This window comes from Budorcas taxicolor, chromosome 16, assembly GCF_023091745.1.
Source record: "Budorcas taxicolor isolate Tak-1 chromosome 16, Takin1.1, whole genome shotgun sequence".
Classification (NCBI taxonomy): domain Eukaryota; kingdom Metazoa; phylum Chordata; class Mammalia; order Artiodactyla; family Bovidae; genus Budorcas; species Budorcas taxicolor.
Window position 1 is genome coordinate 3,644,855 of NC_068925.1, and position 19,017 is coordinate 3,663,871.

Consider the following 19,017-nt stretch of genomic DNA (forward strand, 5'->3'; position numbering starts at 1 on the left):
TATATAAGTTATGTGGCCTATAAGAATTCTCAGTTTCTCAGTTCTCAGAAGCAGTAAGTTTGTGGTAGTCTAGCTGAGAGACTACCTCAGTGGCCTGGGCCAGGGTGGGGACAGTGGAGATAAAGAAGTAGATAGATTGGGATATGCTTTTGGAGACAGATCAACAGTACCCACTAATCAGATTAGATCAGACTGAGGCAATCAAAGATGACTCCTAAGTGTTAGGTTCAAGCCACTGAGTAAGTGGTGGGTACCATTTACTGAGATAGGAAAGATGGTCCAGGGTATAAACAGTCTTAGGGCAGTGGTTAAAGGCTCAATTTTGAACATGTTAAGTTTAGGATGTCTGTGAGTTCTTGGGTAGAAATGACAAGCATGTGGTTGAATACATGAATCCAAAGTATATTAGGTAGTCCTAGAGATTTAAATAAAAAAATTGGGAGAATCATCAGTACCTCATTGGTATTTAAAGTCATGGAAACAGTTAAAATTTCATCTAGGGAGAGAAAGTAAAGAGAAAGGAAAACGGGATGTCTCTCACCTGGAGACAGCAGTGGAGGAAGAAATGAAAACAGAGGAGGCTGAGAAAGGGCAACCAGTGAGGTCAGAAGAGGGTGGCATCTTGAAGCGGGTGTTTTAAGGAGGGAATGGTCACATGGGGTTAAATGTGTAAGTCTGGTATTGCCAGGAAATGGTGCAGTAGGCACAGAAAGTCCTAGAATCTTCAAAGTCACATTACTTCCTCCCATCACTTTCTAGCTATGACCCTGAGCTTCCTTTTCCTTACCTAAATGGGGATAGTGATACCACCCTCACAGAACTGGCATGAGGTACAAACAGATAGTGTACGTGAAAAGTACCATGCCTAACACGCAGTAGGCAGATACGATAAAGGTCCCAATTCAAGTGTCGGTGATGGGGAAGAGTAGACACCAGTGAAGTGAGATACAGTGGGTGGGGGTACTGGAGAGAGGAAAGCCCACTTCCTAAGCTCTCCTTTCTTCCCATCTCATTTGCCAAAACCGAGGATCCCTACAAGGAGGAATCCATAATGAGCTTACCCACTGAAGCTGATCAGCAGCCAGAGAAGACGCCCCGATACGTGGGAAGCCCTGGCATGTTTGCTGGGAGGAGGAAAAGCTTGGTGGCACCTGAGAGGTTTCCATAGTCTCTGAAATGGCTTCACCCACGGATGGCTTCTTCCAAATGCCAGTCCCTGAAGAATGAATTTTGACTTTTCTCACCTCCTCAACTCCACCCATTTCTTTCTTTCCACTTTCCTCACCCATACCTTAGCTCAGGCCCACATTATTTTTACCCTGGTTACCGCCACTGGCCGCTGGCCTCCCTGTCTTCAGTTGGACTGATCTCAGTAGAGGCCTGCTTAGAATTTCTCACTGACCTCCTATTCCTTTCCATCAACCAACTGATCAATGAATATTTATCACAGGGCTGCTCTTTGCCAAGACCTGGCTAAACACAAGGAGTCTAACAGTGAGCCTGAGAGACACATTCCTGCCCCTGCAGTGCTTACAAGGGAGTCAGACAAATGAACAGCCACCATACTATCTGTGACTGGGGGCCGGGGGTGGGGGTGGGGGGCTTTCTGAGCCAGATTGCCCACCAAGAGAGGCTCTGGGAGAGTAGATATCTGAGCTGAGACCTAAAAGATGAATAAGTTAGCCAAGGAAGGTGGTGAGGAATGATGATATCCAAAACCTCAGAAAGTCTTAGAGCCTGGCTGACCATCAGCTGAGATCCTGGCCACCTGCACTGTGAGTGTTATTTGCAGATCCAGGATCGCCACACCTTTAATCTGCTCTGCTTTCCAAGATCCAGTTCAGATGGCACCTCCCCCAGGAAGCCTGATCTGTCCCAGGCCCTAGCACTCTTGGTGGTCCCCATGCTCCACGTGCCTGGCTGGTCTCAGGACCTTTCCACGTCACTGTAATCATATGCTCACTCCTCTGTCTCCTCCAGAAAGGACAGGGCACTTTCTCATTCATCCTGGTGTCCCGTGCACTCAGTTGGGTCAGGCATAGGCATTTAATAAGTACACTGATTCAAATGAATCCATCCTCCCCTCCCCCACAGTATCAAACAGGTCAGGGAAAAAATAAAAGGGCTTGAGAGAGTGCAAAATGACAGGGCTGGGGAGTGGTCTGCCACCTTAGGAAGCCGTCCAGCTGCAGGTGGGATCATGCTCCTAAGGGAGGTTCTGAAACAGGGTTTTTAAGTCCAGATTCTCTGTCTGGAGGGGTTAGGAGGCTGGGAGTTGGATCGACAACTTCTTGGGTCTTGCTCTAAGGAGCGAAGATCCTCTGGAATGACCTCATACCTGGGCAGTGAGAGTGAGAGGCGTCCACCTCTTTCTTCTGTTCTCTCCACCCCGTCACCCACCTCCACCCGCGTCCGCCGCCCGGGAGCCCTCGCTCTTCCCTTTGCAGCAGAGGTTTCCAGCTGTTGCTGCCTGGAGGGACCTGGCCGCAGGGAGGAGGAGGGAACTCTCTGTCCCTCCCTCCTCCTCCATCTCCCCACCCTTCCTCCCTCCTCCAACCCAGCCCGCTCTCGGTCTCCCTCCCTTTTTCTCCTCTGAGGCTGTGGAGTCGCCTCGCAGCAGCGAGCAACCGGCAGCGAGCGCCCCGCTCCCAGTCCCGGCTTGGAACTGAACTGTGTTAAGTGCGGGTCCTGGAAGCCCGGCCCGGCAGCGGTGAGCCCGGGTCTGAGCCTGGGGCGCCGCGATCAGCCTCAGAGGCCGTGACTGGGGACCGAGCCGAGGCGCGGATCGCGGAGCGGGAGAGCCGCGCGGGCCGGCGCCGGAGCCCGTGAGTCCGAGCGCAGGACCGCGGAAGGCCGGGAGCCGGCCGCGCGCCGGGGCCAGAGGGCAGAGTGCGGGGAGCGGCCTGGCCCGGCCGAGGGCGCCGCCCGGCCGGAGCCGAGCTCTCCGCCCGCAACGGCGGCGCGCGGCCGGGCGCGGACCCAGGGTGGCCGCGAGTCCCGGCCGACTGCCCGGCCGACGGCGGGGGGCGTGCCTCCTCCCAGCGCGGCCGCCCCGGCCCGGCGCTCCCGGCCGCCGCGCCGCGGGGGCATGTGAACGGGAAGCCCGGGCTGCCGGCCTCGAGGGCCTGGACAGAGGAGGAGCGGGAGCGCCGAGCCGCGAGCCCGGCGCCCGGCTGAGCCGTAAGTGCGCCCCTCCGTGCCCGGAGCGCGCCGTCGCGTCTCTCTCGCCCGCCCTCCGAAGTTTTGACACTCGCGACCCGACGTTTCTGAGCACACGCTGGGTCTTTTCTCTGCGAGTTTCCATCTTGGGCAAAGTTTTCCACAAAGGAACGGGTCCCCACCTACCCCGCACTAGGCGGGTACTGGCGGATACCCGCGGGCAGACTTGGGCTGGGGTGGAGAGGGCTGGAAGCCTGGGAAGGCCGTGGGTGGCTGTGTGTCTGTCTGTGCGCACCACACGAGCCGGGCTTGGGGTGCACCGCCCCCCGCTTCTCATTTACTGCTCGGGGGCACTGGGTTTTTCTCACTTGTACGTCCAGTTCGAGGATTTCCTAGCGGGAAGCCGGGGCGACCAGCGAGCGCCCGGCTCGGGGCTCCGGTGCCCGCCCCGCAGCGCGGATCTGCCCCTGTCCCGCTTCTGTTCGGTGCGGGGGGCGGGCCACGCAGCCTCTCTCACCCTTCCAGGTTTCCCAGCGGACCAGCTGGGCGCTGCACCCTGTTTGTTTTCTGCTCCGGCTGCTCCAGTTTCACCCCCCTTTCCCCTCCCACCCTAGCCTTCTTACCACCCCCGACCTCCCGCCTCTGCATGTGGAAGGAGAATCTTTTCATCCCCACTTCTCTGCAAAAGCAAATCGTGCCTGGGGGCGGGGGGTGGGAAGGGGGTCTAGACGCTCTCTTCCCAGCGGCTCGCCATTGTTTTCCCACCCCGCGCGTTCTGTACGTAAACAGACACACACACGTGTGCGCGCCGGCTGCTTCGAGTCGCACACATGCACACACACTCACACACGCACGTGTGCGCGCCGGCTGCTCGAGTCCCCAGACGCGCGGGGATCGCCCGCGGGACTCTCCCATCTGCCCGCCTGGTCTTCGGGCTCGAGGTGCCGCATTACTTAACCCGAGCTGGGGAGGGCAAGACGCGTGGGGGTTGCCGGAGAGTCCAGGTCAGAGCCGTGAGCGGGGCCTGGGCGGGAAGTGAATTTTGAACTTCAGCCCTAGACCTTTCTGGGAGGACCCCGAGCGCACAAGCCGCGGCTTCCCGCCCTGGAGGGCCGACGGCAGCTGCAAGGACTCCAACGGCGCTCTTGGCAGCCTCCTCCGTGACAGGGGCTAGGAGGAAGCCCGAGAGTTTTCCTGGGAAGTTTGCTTTGACTCTGTGGGAATTTCCGGGCAGGGCGCCTTGGCGCTGGTAAAAGGATCTGGCGAAAGACAGCCAGAGAAGATGCTGCTGCTCTGGGCGGAGTTTCCAGAGACCTTGCTTTCTACTGTGCTCCCTTGGGAAGTGGGGCTGGAGATGCTGGGGTATAATTCCCCACCTATGGACAGCGTGTGCTTGGTCAAGTCCCTTAACGTTTCCAGATTTCCCCCCATGCAAAATGGGCAGAGTTATGCACACATCTTTGAAACCGGGGTCTAATGACCAGGTAAAGGATACAGGTTTGGAAGGTATGAACTCCAAGAGGGTAGTTGGAACATTGAAGGCCTAGCTTAGTGATTAAGAGACAGGGCTGTAGAGTTGGATCCCAGGTACCGCTACTGGAGACATGATCTTGAGAAGTTTAACCTGTATCTGTTTGCTCATCTGTAAAATAGGTTTAATATGGACAGTACCTACTTCATGGGGCTGTCTTAGTGAAGCTCATACAATAGTGCCTAGCACATAGTAAGTGCTGGAGAAATGTGACATTATTATTGCCATTATTACTTAACTGACTTTGTACAGAGCTCAGAAGAGCATTCTGGGATTGTGCTCATTTAATCAATTATAATTATTGTCCATTTCTGGGAAGGAAAAAAACCTCACACTTCTTTCCACCCTTTTCTGATTTTAGCACCTCCCTTGTGTGAGCTTCCCTAGCAGCTGAGTGATAAAGAATTTGCCTGCCAGTGCAGGAGATGCAGGATCAGGTCCTGGAAAGATCCCCTGGAGAAGGAAATGGCAACCCACTCCAGTATTCTTGCCTGGGAAATCCCATGGACAGAGGAGCCTGAAGGGCTACAGTCCATGGGGTCACAAAGAGTCCGACACACATAGTGATTGAACACCACTCCTTGTATCTTGTGAAGTCTTTTTGCTTTTTCCTTTCTTTTTCTCCTTCCTCTCCTCTTCCCCTCCTCCCTCCCTTCACAATTTTTGTGAAAGGCATTTTATTCCCTCCTTTTCCTCGTTCTTAAAAATCAATCTTGGCTCGAGGCAGTGGAAATCAGACCCCAGGAAGGGAGCATCCCCGAGAGGGCTCTGGCCTGGGCTCCTGGCTCAGGATTGGATGCCCATTTCTGTCTCTGGGGCCGGATGAATTTCTGGAGAGCGGAGCCCAGGTGTCTGAGGCCCCAGGGAAGAGTCAAGTGGGATGGGCTGAGGCTGTTCCTGGGGGAGCTCTGCTCCCAAGATGCCATCTGTGTTGCCTGATGCTGGGGCTCACTTGGGAACTTGGAATATCCCAGCTGCCTGGGCAGACTCGATGTAGGATTTGGGATAAATAAGGGGCAAAGATTCCACCTTCCATTTTCCACTTGCAGTTGGAGTGGTTACTAGGAGTCTGGGTTTGTCATAAGCTCCTTGTCTGATTCTGGACCCTGCAGATGCACCGCACAAGTAAGGGGGAGCTGGGCAACAGGAAGAGCAAGGCAGCTGCTGCCCACCCACCCTACCTTGGGCAACAGGTTCCTCTCTCTTCTTTCTCTGACCCCCTAACCCCCTCCCCAGTCCTGGGAGAAGATGGCCAGAAAGTTGGTCCTTGGAGATCCTGCAAGTGGGCTCTCAATGATGAGAACCAGCATTTTAGTCTCCTCATTCATCCCTTTAAGAGAAATGTGTTGAGCTCCTATTGTATGCCAGGCCTGTGCTAGGCATCAAGGCTTCAGGGTTGAACAAGACAGGTAGTGTGCCTGCCTTCTGAGAGCCTTCTTTCTGGAGGGAGGCAATAAGTATCTTGAAATAAGTAGCCAAAACAGTATTAGATCCTATGTGATGTTCAGAAATACAACACGGTGATGTGATAGACAGTGTATGTGTGGGGACCGTCAGCGGAGGTCCTAGGTGGGGAGGCCAGTGAAAGCTGACCTGGGAAAACACTGGCTCATCCCAGGCCTAAAGGATGAGAGGGAGCTTGCTGCCCAAAGACCTGAAGGAAGGGGACTCCGGGCAGAGGGAGCAGCAACAGAAAGACCCCTGCAGCCAGAACAGGGTTTGCAGCAGCGGTGCAGCTGGAGAGGGAGCCCAGAGAAGCCAGGAGGGCCGGGGCTGTTCTCTCGGGGCCTGGTGAGGAGCCTGCATCTCAGGACCAGGGCCGTGGTCCCAAACTGGTCTCATCATTGAAGCCGTTGAAGAGTTTTCAGGAGAGGCGTGACATTCTGATTTATGATGTTAAAAGATTATTTGGAACATAGAAAAAGGTTACTTGGTAATCAGAGTTGCGCCAGGAGAGGGAAATGGTGGCTGAGGAGTGGGATGAAGGAAAGACGGTGTCTCCTCTGTAGACTCTTGTGTCCTTTCTGAGTGTATCGATAGTACCCTGTGTATGTGTCCACTATGCCAGAAAAGTACTCAAAACCAGAGAGCATAGTTTAAAAAGTATAGTGTAAGCCTGAAAAAGGTATATAATAAAAAAAATCCAAAACTGTATATTTTAGTACCAATTTTGTAAAGATAATGGTATGTACATCACACACATACATAGCAGAGGTTAATTCTGGACACCAGACGTATGGGTGAATTTTATTTTCTCCTTTATCTTCTGTTAATTTTTCCAACCTTCTGCAATGGTCGCAAATTACTTTTACAAGTGGGGGGGGAAATGTGGAAAAAAGGTATCACTTTGGTTACTAAGTAAAGAGTAGTTTGAAGGGGAGCAGGAACTGAAGAAGAGAGGCTGGCTAGCAGACTGCTTCTGAGTTGAGGTGACTTGGATAAGGCAGCCTGGTGGGGGTCATTCTGGAGGTAAAGCCAGTGAGTCTCATTAGCACACCATTGCCTAACCCAATGCTCTGCTCTTGCTTTGAGAGCGCATTCCACCTCCAGCTCAGATCTGGTAATCAGGAATGCTGGGATCTGCAATGCTGACAATTTCCAATGCTGCCTTGGCTTTGGAAGTATCTTGGGTTTCATCTACATCCTTATTCCCATCTTTCCTCCTAGTAGGGAGGGCCCCATCCTGAGCATTTGAACATTTTTCTACTGTGATAATTAGCAGCCTCAGGGCAACATGATATATACAGTAAGAAGGATTTAGAGCCAGGAGAGCTGTTCATCACATAACATCTCTGAACTTCCATTTCTCCATCTATGAAATGGGATGACAGCAATACTTCCCTGTTAGAATTTGGGAGGCTCATATGTGTTTGAGTCTGTAGGTGGTCCATGAACGGTAAGGATCTGGGTTTGCTATTGTCAGACAAGTGTTCATTTGAGCAAGGCCTGCTCCTCCAGAGGATCTAGGTGTCCCCGTCCTTGTTGAGGGCTAACGCCTGATTCTATGCAGGTTTTCTGCTCTCTGGGGGTGCTTTGAGTCTGGCCCTTATTGGGCAGCTCCCTGAGTAGGTCACTAGGAAGCTGATGCAACTGGAAAAAGGGGAATTCAAATGCAGCTGTGCCCACACGCGTCCTTCCCCAGCCTTATTCAGGGGTGAAGCTGAGTGTTTGAAAAGGGCTCTGTGCTGGGAAGGCCTGGCCAGGCCCACAGTAAATTGTGCTTTGAATGGGAATTATTTTTGTGTCTGTGTTTGCTTAAGAGGGCTCACTCCTGCCTGAACTCGCCGCGATCCTCACCCTCTGCTAGTCCTCTTCCTGGAACTCAGGTATGTTAGCCAGGAGGGCTGTCACGGTGCTTGCCACCACTCAGGGGACCAGGACACACGGAAGGTTGCTTTCACATATCCTGTCTTCTGCCTGTCTCCCGCTTCCAAGCAGGAAAGCATGCCCTGGCTCACCCCTGTTTTGACTGCCCTTTCCTTGGCCTACCTTCCAGCTCCTTGGGATGATTCAGGTAGGAGATTTGTTACAAACCAGCTGAGTAGCGCCACATTCACCTCCGCCAGCTTCTCTAATCAGGAGTGACTCTTCCTTCTAAAAATTCAAATACTTTCTCTAGGCAGCGGTGATATGGTAGTTCCCTCCTAAGAGGGGTAAAATGGGGTGGATGCGACCTTCGGTTCGGCTCTAGGACCTGTTGCATCCACGGGCCTAGCCAGAGAACCCTGAGACTGACCCTGCTCAGGCCTCGTGATGGCGAAGGCCCTTGTGGTTCCCCTAGGAACACATCTCTGTCCAGAGTGAAGTGGTCAGAACTCTGAGAGGCTGAGGGGTGAGGAGGAATTGGTCAGAGTATCCCCTGCCTGCTCCCAGGGTCATCGGGGTGAATCCAGGGCCTGGGCACAGCCCAGGATATGCCGTGTGGGGCCCAGCATCTCAGGTGTGCGCAGGAGGACCAGCTAGAGGAGCAGCAGGGGCTGGGATCTCATCCAAAGGCTGGCGATACCAGCCAGGGGTGTTTTTATGGGGGAGGGATGTTGGGGTGGTAGAGGAGAGGAAGGAAGAAGTGAGGACAGTATCTCTAGCTGCCGCATTTTTTTCTTAAATAGCATCCGTGCCTAGGCCCGCCTGGTCCCTCTGGGAAGCCTGACACGTGCCATCAAATCTTAATTCAGTTCTCTTGATACACGCAGCAGACTCCCGTCCCACCATCAGCGGCCTTGGCATTTAAATGGCCTCGGCATGAAGCCCCATGCATGAGCAGCCCGGGCGATCGTGGCCTGGTTGAGCAGGATGGTTGAGCATTATTCCCCGTCTTGTCCCTCTGTGTCTTTTGGGACGTGTCCAAGGTAGAGTGTCACTGCTTTGGCCTGAAGAGAGGGGAACGCGAAGGAGCCACAGGTAGGGCACGCCCACTCAGGCTCCCTTCTCTGGTGGCTTGGGTCTGTAATCCCTGCCAGACCTGGAGCTCTCTGGGGGCCCCACCCCAGGGGAGGCCAGACTGATCTCCCCGGCCTCACCTCCTCTAGGCCCGCCCCTCGCTTGACTCGGAGTGGAATGTGCCGCCTGTGCGACAGGAAGGGGTGGGAGCCAGCTCCAGAGGGCCTGGTCCCGTCCCTCCCTCCCCCACGGAGGGCAGGGGCCTCAGGGTTGGGTCCTGCTTGCTCCTTGGCAGGGCTGAAGGTGCCCCAGTCCGGCCTCAGGGCCTGCGCTGAGTGGGCACGAGGTGGGTGCCCTGGGGACCCAGGTGCAGCCTTGTGAAGGAGCAGCCACGGTGGGGGGACTTCCTTGTAAGGCCAAGACGAGGGTCAGTGACCAGTCAGAGTCGAAGCGCACAGCGAGCCAAGCGCCAGTAGCTGGGAGTGGCCCACCCCAGACCTCCATCCTTTCTTGACTTGTGTTTTGTTTTTTTGACTTCTGTTTTAATTGTGGCTTGTATTTCTATAGTTTCTAAAGGTAGTACAACAATAGGTGTTATAATCAGAATGGAAAGGATTTTAAATATATGTAGAATTGCCAGACGGTGAAACAGAAAAAGTGATCTGTGTTTCTTCTCTGGAAGACTGGGAATCAAGGCTTGACCAACAGTAGAATATTCTGCTGAAAGAGAATGGTAGGAGGAGCAATAGTTGGAAATATAAGAGGCCTGTAACACTGGGCTGATACCCTTTGGAGATGACCGCTGAGCAGGCCCCGCCTCGTGCCCCGCCCACCCCCGTGCGCTGTGGGCTGGGGTGGGCTGCCCAGTAGCTGGCACATAGGCCTCCTACTTCTGGCACCTGGGAGGGCAGGAAAGGGAGTGAACTGTGGCTAAAGCTGTCCTCCTGCTGACTCAAAAGAATCAAGTCCTACCTGGCCACAGGCCGGCCTGTGCACCCCAGGTGTGCCGCTCTGACCCAGCCTTGCTTCAGCACCCTCACCCCAGCCCAGAGGAAGGAGGCTGAAGTCATTCACCCGTTCCTGCGAGGCTCTGGTTTCAGGCCCATCCCTTGAAATGTAGGGTGGGGTGGGGTGGGGTGGGGAAGGAAGCACGAATAAAAGGTTAGTGGGGAGGGGCTGGAAGGACGCTTGTTTCCAGGCACAACCAGGCAGTCTGGGGCCAGTGGGGCGCGGACAGTGGGGAGTGAGCGGGGAGCCGCTGAAAGCAAAAGGGAGGGGCCCTCCAGCACCTGCCATTTGTCTGACTTGCTTGGCTCCCCTGTCCGTGGCCGGTGGAGAGGGAGGGTGTGTGAAAGAGCGTGTAAATGCGTGTAAGCCCTTGCCTGCTAGCCCTGGGGAACCAGGCACTACCTCTAACAGCCCCTGGAAGGCAGTGGGGACATTAGACCGGTGTCAGGGAGAAAGGGGAGAGAGAGTCAGGAACCAGAGTGACGCCTCCCCTCCCCCCACTCCAACAGTGGGGCTCAGTTCTAGCCTATCAGAGAGGCGATCACCCACTACTGTCCTCTCTGCAAGGACGCAGTCTCCTCCTGTGTCATTGTCGGTGGGGGGCGGGAGGGTGTGGTGGGGACTGTAGCCCCACCCCCCACCAGGAGGCTAGGGTTGGGGAGGTCAGTGGGGTCCCCTCGTTTGGGCTGATGAGACCAGGAGATCAAGGCTTCTCCCCTTAGTGGGGGTGAAGGGCTCAGCTGTCCCAGGTCCCCAAGCCAAGGAACAGGGCAGAGAACAGAGAAAGGGCAACTTGCTTGGGGTAGAGGTAGGTGGCAGGGGAGATTTTTCTCTTTGGTATCTGAGGAAGTCAGGGATGATGACTCTCGCGTCTGGGTGAGCAGGGCTCTTGGAGTTGTGCAGCGCACACCCTGCACAGCTATGCATGCTGGCCCTTTTGGAACTGGTGTAGAGCATCGGGCACCTGTGTTTTTCACAAGGTAAGCTCCTTTCTCTGCTACCAGATCTCCCTATCCTTAGATCCATACTCCTCAACTTGAGACTTGCAATTTGGAGGTGATATTTAGATATTTGTTTCCTCTCTCTAGGTGTTGATTGACTTGGAGTTTGGGGAACCAGAATTGAGGAAAGTGCCTGTACGTGAGCATGGGTGTGTGTGTACCCGGCAGTTTTAGGGGGTCTGGAGAGTCTGACTCCGGCCGCCTTCCTGTGGAGTCAGCGTCCTGTTCGGACAATTCACCAACAGGTGAAGCAGAGTTCCCAAGTCCTGAGTTGAGGCTCTTAGATGGGGCAGGGAAGAGGAAAGAGGGAAAGTCCCTGCTCCCCCAACAGTAACCTCTCCCCCAGGTGCCTTCCCTGGCCTTTGGCCCGCTGGGTCTCTGTGTCCTTGCTTTCCCCACTCCCTCTCCCATCCTCAGACTCATTCATCCCTTGTCCTTCAAGATCCTACTCTTTGATCTCTTAGGAGATGACTGGCTACTCAGATTTACCCATCTAAATTCATGTGCTGGTGGCAAGTTAACAGGTAATTCCTGAAGCTCTTTTAACTGGCCACCAGGCCCTATCAATCCAAGAGGTGACTGTCCAAGTGGGAACCTGGGGTGCAGCTGGGGGGGGTCTTTGGCCCAACAGTGCTGCTCCATCGCGCATCCATCCAGCAGGCGGGAGGGGAGCGGCCTCAAAGCTGTGCCCTGCACACGGGCTGAGATACCAGTTTTGAGGAAGGTAAAGGTTAGATACCGACTGATGAAGTGAAGGTTAGGAGGTGCGGGGGGAGGGCTGCAGAGCATCCAAGCATCCGGGAGGGCACCACAGCCAGATCTGGGCAGTCAGGGAAGGCTCCCTGGTGGCTCAGAGGGTAAAGCGTCTGCCTGCAATAAGGGAGACCCAGGTTCGATCCCTGGGTCAGGAAGATCCCCTGGAGAAGGCAATGGCACCCAACTCCAGTATTCTTGCCTGGATAATCCCATGGACGGAGGAGCCTGGTGGGCTACAGTCCATGGCGTCGCAAAGAGTCGGTCATGACTGAGCGTCTTCACTTTCTTTCTTTCTTTCTTTCTTTCTTTCTTTTAAGGGGAAGCATAGTGACCTGGAAGGTGAGGAGACAGCTTATCGAGAGCAAGTCAGGGAGAAGGTTGTAAGGGCAGGTCTCCCCACATCTCCCAGGGCCCCACTGGGGTCTCCAAGGGTATTTCAGATATCCTGTCCCTCACCAAGGACCTGGAGCATCGTGACTTTTCAGGGGAGGGCGATTGGTGAGCGCTCAAAGACAGGGTAGCTGGGGGCTCCTGGCAGCCTTGTTTGGCTGTGGATTGTGTGTGGCAGCATGGGGAGCGTGGGTTTTGGGGTGCACTGATATGCATGAGATGTGTGGGGGCTGCCAGTGGTGGGAAACCCAGGTGACCCAGAGACGGGAAGCCCAGATCTCTCCCAGGCAGCAGTGGGGCAAGGAGTGGGGGAGGGGGGCTGGATGGGGGTAGGGTACAGGATTGCTAGGGCCAACTGCAAATTAGCCAGGCGGGCGCTAAATGCCTTTGCTGCTTCTGCCCTCCCGTCCCTCCGGCCCTCCTGAAAATCAGCAACTGTGTCAACAGCGGGGTGATTGTGCTTGGCCGGCGGCAGGGCCGGGCAGGTGCTGGCAGGGCTACCCAGCCCCATGCTGGGAGCAGGCCCCTCTGGCTGCCAGGGCCGGGGTAAACAAGGCCGCACACAGGCCGGCCCTGAGGGAGGGCGGCCGCAGGCGGGCAGGAGCGGGAACAGGTGTCTCAGGAGGCTGCAGACACAAAGGCCGTTTGTCTCCTCCGCCCTGGCCCCAGGGAGCAGCCCCTCCCCGGCAGGCCCACCCCAGGCCAGTGGCCAGGTCAGCCAGAGGGTGCTGGGCTGAGGGGAGGGCCGCTGCTGACCTCCAGACTCCCCTATCTTGGGGCTTGCTTTTTTAAATTTTTCGCTTGAGGCAGAGGTAAAACCAGTCCCTATCGGGTGCTACCCTGGGGGCAGGACACCTGACTCTGAACAGATCCACTGTCCGTGAGGCTTCCGTGGGTCTCAGTTTCCCACTGGAAAGATAGAAAGACCCTTGCAGCGGCTGGGGCACTGCAGGAAGAAATGGATGGGAGCGAGGCAAAGGCCCTGGAGCTTTTCAGGAGAAGGGCTTGGCTGGTCAGGAGTGGTGGAAGGTGGAGTGACAAGTAGGGCGTGCTGGGACCAGGGCTGCAGGTGGGCTTTGGAGTGGAGGTGGCTGGGAGTAGCAACACCCTGTCCCTCCACATCTTTAATAAAGCAAACCTTTCCTGGACACGTGCCAGGGGCCAGGCACTGCGCTAAGGATGGGGGAGGCAAGGAAGACTAGCAGCCCCCTCACGGACAGGAGGATTCTGGAGCCAGACGGCCCGTGTGGCCTTGGGCAAGTAACTTCAGCTCTCAGAGTCTCCGTTTCCTCATCTGTAACACAGGGTGACCAGAGCCACTGCAGGCAGGCAAACGAATCATCGCAGTCCAGTCAAGTGCTAGAGGCCAGGGCTGCCCAAGGGCTCTGGGATGCCCTGGAGGAGCAATCAGCTCTTCTGGGATTTTTAGGGGGTGATTCACAGAGGAGGAGCAACCTTGTTTAACTCATTAGTTTCTTCCATTTTGTTTTGACTGCGCTGGGCCTCCGTTGCTCTGCACAGGCTTTCTCTAGCTGCAGCGAGCACGGCTGCTCTTTTTTCTGTGGTGCACGGGCTTCTTGCTGAGGGTGCTTCTCTTGCTGCAGAGCGGAGCACAGGCGCTGTAGCTCCAGCTTGGCGGCTGCAGTGCACCGGCTCAGTGGCCTCGCGGCATGTGGAATCTTCCCAGAGCAGGGATCGAACCTGTGATCCCTGCACTGTGCCACCAGGGAAGTCCAAGGAGGGGCAACATTTGAACTGGGCTTGGAGTGAGGTCTGGGTGTTTTCTGCTCAAGAATGTAAGCCTTTCAGGCATGGGCACCCTGTGAGCTGCAGCCCTGAGGTGTGAAGGCACCTGTTCGCACCTGCATTGGGGTCTGTGAGCCTCAACGTGGAGGGCCTTGGCCGCGGGTGAAGGGGTTTGAGCTCGTCCATAGCCTGCTCCAGAGTCCGGTACCTTTCTTTCTCCTCCCACACCAATACTTTATGACCCACTCAGTCTCACTCTGGAATGCTCTTCAACTTACAGAGAAGCAGGATGGGTTGTTAAAAACACTGTGGAGTCTTAGAGTCAGAAAGTTCCGGATTGGAAGCTTTTGGATTTTGAATCTTGAGGTTGGGCCGTTTACCTAAATTCTCTGAGTTGCATTTTCCTTATCCATAAACTGAGGCAGTGGGTTGTCCTTTCTGGCAGAGTTATTGTAGCCATTGGAGGGAAGTGCCGAGACACAGCAGTTGCCCGGGATTTGCCTCACGGGGGCTGTTGGGGCTACTCTCTACTTGGTCTTGCCAGTGCCGTCACCCTTCCTGTGCCTGTGTTTCTATATCTGTAAGGGGGAAATGGTGCTCTGCTTCCTTCCTTCCTTGATTTTCCAGCTGGTAACGGGCCAGGCTGCCCACTTTCTGGGTCAGGCCTGACACCCAGGGCCAGAAGGATCAGCCTTCCCAGGGTGCTAGCCGGGCCTGCTGGACCGAGTGCAGGGGCTGACCTCCCACAGTCCAGCCCAGGTGCGGCCCCCTAGGCAGCAGCCAGTGGGCTCCTCATCCTGCCTTTTCCGCAGGAGCTCCCACAGGCCCTCCAGGTTCCTCTAGCCGTTGCTTGTGGGGCCAGTGGGCACTGAAGGCCCGTGGACCCCAGAGGAGACCAAGGCCTGCTCTAGACTGTGTCCTCGGGCCTGTCACGCCACCTCTAGGGACCTTGCTTTTCCCATCAGCAACTTGGGAAGGACCACTTGTACCCCTCCTGGGAAAAACTGAATACTGTGTTGCTCCAGCAGTAGAGTCAGATGAGGATGAAGACAGCTACCCTGGTGATTTTTGTTGCAGTTTCAAAATCTGGTTGTGGAGTCAGACACTTAGGCACAATTCTGCATCTGTTCTTGGTGGTGCCTTCCACGCACAGGTCCTGCCACGTGGCTCATCTCAGGGATGCCTCATGAAACCTTGTCCACTAGGGCGGGCAGAGAGTGCCTCATCCCTCGCTTTGTGGTTTGGGAGACTAAGACTTACAGGCAGGGTGGTGGGGCCTCTTAGCTCCACGCTGACTGTGGGTCTGAAGAGATGAGGCTGGTCCATGGGGCCAGTGTGGCCACGCGGCAGCACACATGGGAACCGCTGTGGGGTCTTTGCAGGAGCTCCTGGCCTGCTGCCCCTGGTTTGGGGGAACCAGTGATGGGAAAGGGCTAGGGGCATCAGGGAATGCCTGGGGTCTGAGGGCCTCTTGACAGCTGCAGGGAGCCCATCCTGGGCCCAGATCTGGAAGGACAGTTGCCTTGGCAGAGGCCACCGCCCTCCCTCCTTCATTTGCCACCTTGGCCATGCTCCGCGTGGGCACAGCCCCGTTTTTTCTCCCTCCTCTGTACTCAGCATTTCTCAGGTAGCATTTCTGGAGAGACAGAGACGTTGGTCAAGGAGAGACGTTGATACGAAGGGGAAGGCAGGAAGATGGGACTGGGAAAGTACTCTGAGTACCCTGGCCAGGTGGTCAGATAGTAGCTTCCTAGGTAACCCTGGAAACAGCTTGAGTAAGAGACAGGCAGAGAAAGTAGAGGCGACACTTGGATCCTTCTGAGGGCTGTGTACATATTTACATATAATTTGCATATAACCAGTACACTGAACACGCTTTCTATAATGTATACCTAGCCACATTCACGTTTGCCTTTTACTGTTGCTCTTTTCAAAGATGGCCGCTCCTGGCTCTTTGCTCTTGTCCAGCCTCACTCCTGCTCTGTTCTCCCAGCCCCTTCGCAGAGGGCAGGGAACGCTTGCGGGGAGGGACAGAGAGCCGGCTTCACAGTGGCCTGCTGTCGATCGCCCTCCCCAGGGCGGTCCCCAGTGACCCCCACCTGTGAGTGGGATTCTGTGCCTTCGCATTAGGTGCACAGAGCTCGGCACTCAGCAGGTGCTCAATAAATCTGAGGATAAATCGAGGTTAGCGACAAGGAGCGACCTTGGAAAACAGACGTTTCCTGTTCAGACTCCTCGGGGCCGAGCTTTTGTCCCTGAAGACAGGTGGAAAGGGAGAAGTGAGCCTCTGGGGAGCAGCTTTCTCCCCTGTGACCAGAGGAGGCATCTCTTTCTCTTCTTGGTCTTGTGGAAATAGTGGTGTGGATGCTGCTGCTAAGTTGCTTCAGTCGTGTCCGACTCTGTGCGACCCCATAGACGGCAGCCCACCAGGCTCCCCTGTCCCTGGGATTCTCCAGGCAAGAACACTGGAGTGGGTTGCCATTTCCTTCTCCAATGCATGAAAGGGAAAAGTGAAAGTGAAGTCGCTCAGTCGTGTCTGACCCTCAGCAACCCCATGGACTGCAGCCCACCAGGCTCCTCCATCCATGGGATTTTCCAGGCAAGAGTACTGGAGTGGGGTGCCATCGTCTCCTCTGTGGTGCGGATGAGAGGAGCAGAAAAGAAGGGTCAGGCCTTCTATGATGTTGTTTTTGAGATTGAGAGCCTGTTATTAGCGATTTATGATGGCCAGGTCTGCAGCCAAGCACATTCTGTTCTCCAGTGTTGAGAGGAGGCTTGCAGGGCCTTAGCAAGAGGCTCAACAGGAAAGACACTCGGGTCGCTAATTTCAGGACCGACCATGCAGGGCCTCGGCCTGTGCTGGCGGCAGCTTTAGCGCAGGGCCAGTTGGAGCCCAGCCCCGTGTTGGGAGATGCCCTTCTGGCTGGCACGGCCTCCTCACGGGACCGCAGATGGCTCCTGTAAGTGGAAGGAGCCCCCTCCCACGTCGGCCCACCGGGTCTTGGGTTGCTGATTGCTTTCTGTGAAACGGGGTCAGGACGGTGACGAGAGCAGTCACTGTAGTTTCTTGAGACGGCAGGGCCTGGGAACACTCCTACAGAGAAAGAAGAGCGGCTGTGTGAGAGGAGACCCCGGAAGAGGGGCAGCGGCAAGATGACCACCCTTGTGGAAAGAATGGTGCACAAGCAAAACAACCCCCTTTCTGCAAAAGAGCTGAGCTGGTGGAATTTAGCTCAGCGGCCGCGAGATCGGGGCAGCAGATAGAGCTCTGCGGGCGCCGGGGCCGTGTGTGTGCAGGTTGTTGTGTGGCGTCCCGGAAGACCATGGAGAGGGCAGGGGCAGCACCTGCGGCGCCCCCTCCTCCAGGCTGGCCTCCACGCTTCCCTGGATTCCTCACCAGTCCCCGTTCCTGGAAGCAAGCCCCCTTTCTCCATCCACTCCTCATGTAAGTCGGTTTCTTCCTTTCTGTGATTTCCCTTCATTCTGTTCCCAACTGTTTGGCTTTGACTAGAAGCAGCCACATTAGCCATTCTTCAAGGGGTCTGCATCCCCCAGGTGGCCAGAGTGCCAAAAGGCAGAGAGCTCGGGTTGGCGGGGCCTTCTCAGGGTCAGGTACAGTGCCGCCTGATCTCCGGTCTCTGCTTCATGCCTGGGAGGAGCCTAGTCGGCTTCCGGAAGAGCGAATCTCTTAAGTAGCCATTTCTTGCATCCCAAGCATGTCTCCAAGCTTGCTGCCATCAGCTGGTTGTTGAAAGGCAGACTCACTGGAAGGATAAGACGCTTTTGTGGGACTCCGGAAAGAGCCAAGGGTGAGAATGCAATGCCTTGGGTAGTGGGGGAGAGAGATGCTGGGCAGTGAGAGAACTGGCCTGGTTTCCAGCTGTTAGGATTCACTGTTGTCTTATTATTATCCTCACACAGCTGACGGCCACTCAGTCCTGAGGCAGATTGCCTGTCTTCTCTTCTGTGGGTTGACATCCTTTTCTCCTGCTCACTCAAGGCTCTTGCCAGGGGTCCATGAAAGGGTGAACTCAGCTCTGACCCAGCGTGGGTAGGTTTGCTAGGTGTGGAACACGCGCTCTGGCCCAGCGTGAGACTCAGGGCTCCACTAGCAACCTCCGTCCCCTGCTGAGACAGATGTTAGTAGGGCGCCTCTGTGCCAGGTGCCGTGCAACAACGGTAACAAAGCTACCAGCCAAGAGGCTGAGGAACCCTGCTGGGGTAGAAACAGGGTCGGGGGGTAGCTTAGAGAGCAGTTAGGAAGAGATCTTCAAGGTCAGAGGGAGTCTTGAGCACAGGCCAAGGAGCCCAGACTTGGTTGACAGTGAGGAACCAGAGAAGATCTCAGAGAACTTTCAGAATGGGTGGCTCATTCATTGAAGCCGAAACTTCTCTCTGTTCTTCAACAAAATTCCAGCAGAACCCTGTGCTTTTTCTTTCCATTCAAAGACATTTTTGCTGCTTTCAAATTGTGCTGAACCACCTGGTAATAGAGACAACTCTCCTTCCCCCGCAGGGCTCTGGGCTCCCAGGATCGGGACCAAGCCTGGCAGCCCGCAGAGGGGATGTTCCTTCTCCTGGTCTCATGACCACACTCACCCGGGTTTCAGTCCCACGGGGGCTCGAGGGAGTGAGTGCAGCCAACTTTCTGAGATGTGCCATTTCTCCATAAATGAGCAAACTCTTTTTGTTCAGGCTTGATGAACGTTAATCTCTAGATGTCTTTTTTAAAGGCAATGGTTTGATATATTTTTTAACAATTAAGATATTCAGAGGATGGATAAGCTTTCAGTTCAGTTCAGTTGCTCAGTCTTGTGGCTTCGGTGTCCATCACCAACTCTCAGAGCTTGCTCAAACTCATGTCCATCGAGTCACTGATGCCATCCAACCATCTCATCCTCTGTTGTCCCCTTCTCCTCTCACCTTCAACCTTTCCCAGCATCAGGATCTTCTCAAATGAGTCAGTTCTGTGCATCAGGTAGCCAAAGTATTGGAGCTTCAGCTTCAGCATCAGTCCTTCCAACGAATATTCAGGACTGATTTCCT

At 55.2% G+C, this 19,017-nt stretch overlaps 1 protein-coding gene across 3 annotated transcripts in view; it reads left to right on the forward strand.

Annotated features, from left to right (window-relative positions):
* The first annotated feature begins 2,619 nt into the window (after positions 1–2,619).
* The window catches only part of SOX13 (SRY-box transcription factor 13), a 45,844-nt gene continuing 29,446 nt past the window's right edge, over positions 2,620–19,017 (forward strand). For all 3 annotated transcript variants that reach the window (XM_052653748.1, XM_052653749.1, XM_052653750.1), the window contains exon 1: positions 2,620–2,710. The gene's annotated coding sequence lies outside the window, so the exon portion shown is untranslated. The remainder of the gene's footprint in view (positions 2,711–19,017) is intronic.